This window comes from Phoenix dactylifera, unplaced genomic scaffold, assembly GCF_009389715.1.
Source record: "Phoenix dactylifera cultivar Barhee BC4 unplaced genomic scaffold, palm_55x_up_171113_PBpolish2nd_filt_p 001691F, whole genome shotgun sequence".
Taxonomy (NCBI): Eukaryota; Viridiplantae; Streptophyta; class Magnoliopsida; order Arecales; family Arecaceae; genus Phoenix; species Phoenix dactylifera.
In genome coordinates this window covers 37,294-42,488 of record NW_024068990.1, presented here as the reverse complement: position 1 = coordinate 42,488, position 5,195 = coordinate 37,294, and the positions used below count along the sequence as shown (strand labels likewise).

The window sequence follows — 5,195 nt, the reverse complement described above, 5'->3', positions numbered from 1 at the left end:
GACTCCAAAAGTTCTTTTATGATTATAAAAGCATTCATGCAATTTATGATATATCTTAGAGCATACATAAAATTCAAAGCTTTGAAGGTTCTTTTAGAGCTCTTTTAAAGACTTTTTTTTACTCTGTTAAAGAGAAACATATTTTGATACATATAAAAATGAATTGACACAAAATTGAAGCTCTAAAGAGCAAGCCAATAAAAACTCATTAGTGAATTTCAAAATAGATTTTCTAATAGAGACAGATGGAATTCGTTTTCAAATAATTTTCAAGACAGCTGATTTTTCGATTAGGTGCATTTTAAAATCTATAAATCTATCACATGTAGTAGCTACTTTAAATTTGTGTTCACAAGAGATACTTAAGGAAATTTAGCTCAACACATTATTCTTCCCCTTTTTCATTAAACTAGAGGCTCTTAAGATCAACTGTTTGAATTGCAATTTGGTTCATGATTGAGGCATAAGATATATTAACCAAATAGCAAGCTTCAAGGTGTATAACAGAGATTTTCAGATTTAAATTTCAGATATTTATAATACATATTGGAGAGTATTAGGATCACTTCTCATTTAGTATTCTTTCTCTCGTCCTTAGTTATGGATTTATGCAATTAAGTTCCATATGATCCTTTCCTCTGAAATTTTCTTTCTTTCCCTTAATTGATCATTCCATTTAAGAGTTTAGAATTTGAAGATAATTTTTAATAAAACATTCAAATTGTTAATCTTAAAAATATGTTTTCGACAAATTTTAGCATATTTTCAACTTAACCCATTGAGAGCATATTTGTAAGTATCAAATCATATTCATTTGAGATAATAAACGCTCTATAAAATTAAACTCAAAGTATAGGCTATATATAATTAAGACAAGTAATGGCAACACAAGGAGGTTCATCAAAATCAATTCATAAAATATTCAAGGTATGCATCATATGATGGTGACTTTTGAATAAGATGCAAAATCTAGAGAGATTGATATGTCTAAAGCTCCCCCTCAAAAGATGCATTCTTCTTTAATCATTCTTTTCTTTTTGTTGAATTTCAGATGTTAATGACAAACATGAATAAAACCGAAATTCTATGATATCAAGAAAGTAAAGTGATCTAGAGTTTTTCAAAATTTATTGCAATCACTCTTTTTCACCTTTCAAGAATAAGTTATACTTCCTCTTAATCTTTGGAAAAATGTACTGAAATATTAATCAAAAAATAATTCATTTGAAGCTCAATTTCTTTCAAAAGCAATTACATTTTCTTTCTTTTAAGAGTCATTTGAGTGAGTTAAAATATTTCTAGCTTTAGGAGCATTCACTTTCTTTTAAAAATAGCTTTTTCTTTTAGTGATGGAAGCAACAATCATGTAGAAAGGGATATAGAAGATCATTCAAGTGAATGTTTGTAGGATTTAATTTCTTACTCATAGATTCACAACAATGTATACATGAAACATAATAAATCTTTTTAATATCAAAATAAAATTATATATTTAAAAACATTTGTTCGCAATCAAGATCATTGAAAAATACATCATTTAGACCAATTTTAGTACACTTTAAAGATAAGAAATGATATGTTTCAAATGCGTATCGGAGCAATCAACCAAGGCATCAAAATTAATTCTATTTTTCTTAAGTTAAAATTTTCATTTAGGAATCATATTGAGTTATTCTTCTGAATGATGCGATCATTGAAGCATATAACTAAGGTTACAAAGATGTAACGATATAAGCATTTTTAAATTAAGTTAAAACTTTTATACAAAATCGGATTCTGAACTTCATAAAAATTTTTAAGGAGACTTTCAAAGTTATAATTTGATATATGTATCTTCCACATTGTAGCTCATCTTAAATCATTACAATTGAAAACACATATTTCAAACATATTAGAGCATATTCAGAATCTTTGTATTTTTGGTACGAATTAGAACATTATGTACCAAAATTAGGCAAGTTGAAAGATAAAACAAAATCAACTCATTTTGCCTAAATAGAGATATCCTTCTCTTCTCCTTTTTACAAATTTATTCAACTTTCAGATTTCAAAGATGATCGTGAACGACAAATCTGAAATTTCTTTTTAATAATACCAAAAAAAAATTTATGTAGTATTTCAAACATTCAATCAAATTATCCAAGCATGGAGCATTACAAAATATTGAGAATCCATAATTCAAAATATCATGCCATATGCAAAATATATTATATTTTAAGTCATGCATTAAAATATTAAGAACAAGTATGTCAAGGATCAAAATCAATTCTTTTCAAATAAACTCCCCCTATTTAAATATAATCTTGCACCGATTTCATCCTTAAGGTGTGTTTTCAAGTGATTAAAACTTGACTTGATTCTTCTTATATACTTTCATTTACTTTGTCATTCATTTTCTCATTTTTTTTGAATTTCTTTCCTTAACCAATTAATGAACATTTTGATTTTGTTTTTCGTTTTTTTTTTATTTTCTTATGCTCTATACTCTATTTGCTCTCTATCTGATGGAGTTGGAAGGGGCACGAGGTACTACCACTAGCCTTCCTCTTGTGTCGTCCCTAATATACCCTACACCGAATAGTTGGATCAAACAGTGCCGGGTACTACCACTAGCCTCTCCATTGGCACCATTCCTATGATGAGCAATATAGAAAGATTAAAATGTTCACTTCAAACTCCCCTTATTTAAGTATAATTAATTACGGATTTTATCCCTTCCAAAAGAATGCTCACACAAATCTCACAAATGTGCCGAATATATTATGCTTGTTTTGCTTTTCCTTATGATTGGAGTATTTGCCTTTACTTAGATTTTACTTTCCTTAAATAATGTTCATTTTCTTTTCTTTATCTCTCTCTTTTTGTTATTCTCAAGTAATTTACATAAAGGAGCAGAATAAAAAAGTAATCTTATGTATCATATAGATGTATATCATGCAAACAATATTTTCATTATGCTCAAGGATTCATAGATTCTCACAAGTTATTTTAAATCACAATTTTAAGCATAAACTTGTGTATTTCATGATTATGGCATAGGCAAAGATATATTTTAGTTTGGGCAAACCATGAAACAATTTCTAAAAGCATAAGTCAATCAATACATATATTAAACATGATATCAAGAAATTAATAATTAAAGACTTTAATCATGCCATAATAAGATTTAAGTTATTGACTTTGCTCAGCTAATTTATGAGAGAGGCATCTAAAATTACCGATTCATTCTGCATTCTTCAAATCAAATACCTACTAGATTTCTTATGTGTAAACTTTTGGCTGAAGAAGGTTCCCTTTCTTGTTTGCATATGAATGTTTATTGTATCTTATATGGAGGTGTCCTTCAAGTTGAAATCTCTCATTTTCTTGCTTAAGGATCGTGCATTATTAACAAAATCTTTTTTTTTCTTGAAGGAAAGTCATTAGTTTCTTCAAGATACAAAACATTCATACAACATATTTCTTAACTAGATGACTCAACATAAGATATAACAATAATTGAATGTTGAGTCACTTTACTCAAGAGATTGCCTAAATATAAGCAAGCACATGTCACTTGAACTAAAGAGATAGTTTCATTAACCAAGATGGTTCACTACAGAAAAAGTCGGTTTTACCGACGCTTTTTTGCCGACGCTTTTTACAAGCGTCGGCAATTTTCGGTCTAACGTCTAAACATGGCGACGCTTGTAAAATGCGTCGGCAAAAAACGATGCTAATACGCGTCGGTGTAGTCGTAGGCCTAAGACGACGCTAAAAAGCATCGTCGGAAGCCAACGACCCCCCTCCAAACAACCCCCTGTCAGAAGCCACCCTCACACGCTGTCGTAAAATAAGCGCCCAATACAGGGCCAATTTCGGGATCAGACCGCGTTCCCATGGGGCTCCTTTTCCTTGCCATGACCTTCTCCCCCCTCTCCCCCCACCCCTTGAAAAACCCCTCTCCATCGCCTCTTCTCCCCTCCATGGGCCGCTCAAAACCCCTCTCCTCTCGCGTTCACAGATCCTTCAATCCTCCCGAAACCCTGACCCTAACCCCAGCGAGCAATCGAAGACGAGAAATGGCCCAGAGAGAGAAGGAGCTCCAGGTCCCGGAGACTCTCACCCTCTGCGTCAACAACTGCGGCTTCTACGGCAACCCCGCCACCAACAACATGTGCCAAGCCTGCTTCCAGGCTGCCGGATTCGCCTCCCCCTCGCCGCCCTCCTGCTCCAGCCACGAGAAAGCCAGCTCCGCCCCGGCTCGGTCGCCGGATCCGGCAGTGGAAGCAGGGAGGGGAGGTGTGGAGGGGCCGGCATCCAAGGCTGATGCTGTCGCCGCGGTGGTGTCGCCGGTGCACGGGTTACCGGAAGAGGGTGGGGCTTACGGGGTTCCGGTGCCGGTGCGGAAGCAGGGAGGAAAGCCAACGACCCCCCTCCAAACAACCCCTGTCGGAAGGGTCATCCCTCCTCCCTCAACCCATTCTAGAGATCGGAAAGCATCTATTTAACCAGTAGTATTACCCACATCTCTCTCGCCCATTCCTCGTCTTCTCTCTCTCTCCAGAAACATCGGTCACCAGTGCTTCATAGAGATAGAGGTACAGAGACCAAACCCTTCTCCAATCCCTCTTTTGCTCGATCTTTTCGACTTTTTTTTGGTTGTTTTCTCATATTTTCTTGGGATCTGTTCTACCCTCAGATGTCGATGAGTTCTATGCGATGTGCGATCCAGGTGAGTTTTTTTTTTGTTTTTTTTTTGGTAAAGATCGGTAGAAGTTTGAGATCAGGGTTGTTTTGGTGTTGGATCTGGTACTTGGAATCGAGGGATTTGGGTGTGGGTTGATTTGATGCAGAGAAGGAGAACTTGTGCTTGTATGGGCATCCTGGAGGGATGTGGAAGGTGACGTTGCCGGCGAAGGAGGTGCCGTTGGAGCTGCCCGAGCCGGCGCTCGGGATCAACTTCGTGAGGGACACAGCGACAGAAAGGAGCCGGTGCACAGCGACTCGTGGCTCCTTTCTGTCGCCTTCTTCTTCGGAGACCGCTTCAATGGCAACGAGAGGCGATCGCACCCCGGCCATCCGGCCCCCAGGGCCTCATGTTCCCCATGATCGAGTCCCCCGGCGCCGCCGAGCTCGTCGTCTCATTCTGCTGTTTCCCGCCGCGCGGCGTCCGCGAGTCCGCCGACACAGTGGTGCGCACCTCCGCCTACGGC

The 5,195-nt window shown here is 36.8% G+C and overlaps 1 pseudogene; it reads left to right on the top strand.

The window, feature by feature from the left end:
- Positions 1-3,813: 3,813 nt before the first annotated feature.
- On the top strand, positions 3,814-4,873 carry LOC120108980 (annotated as a pseudogene).
- The last annotated feature ends 322 nt before the right edge of the window (positions 4,874-5,195 follow it).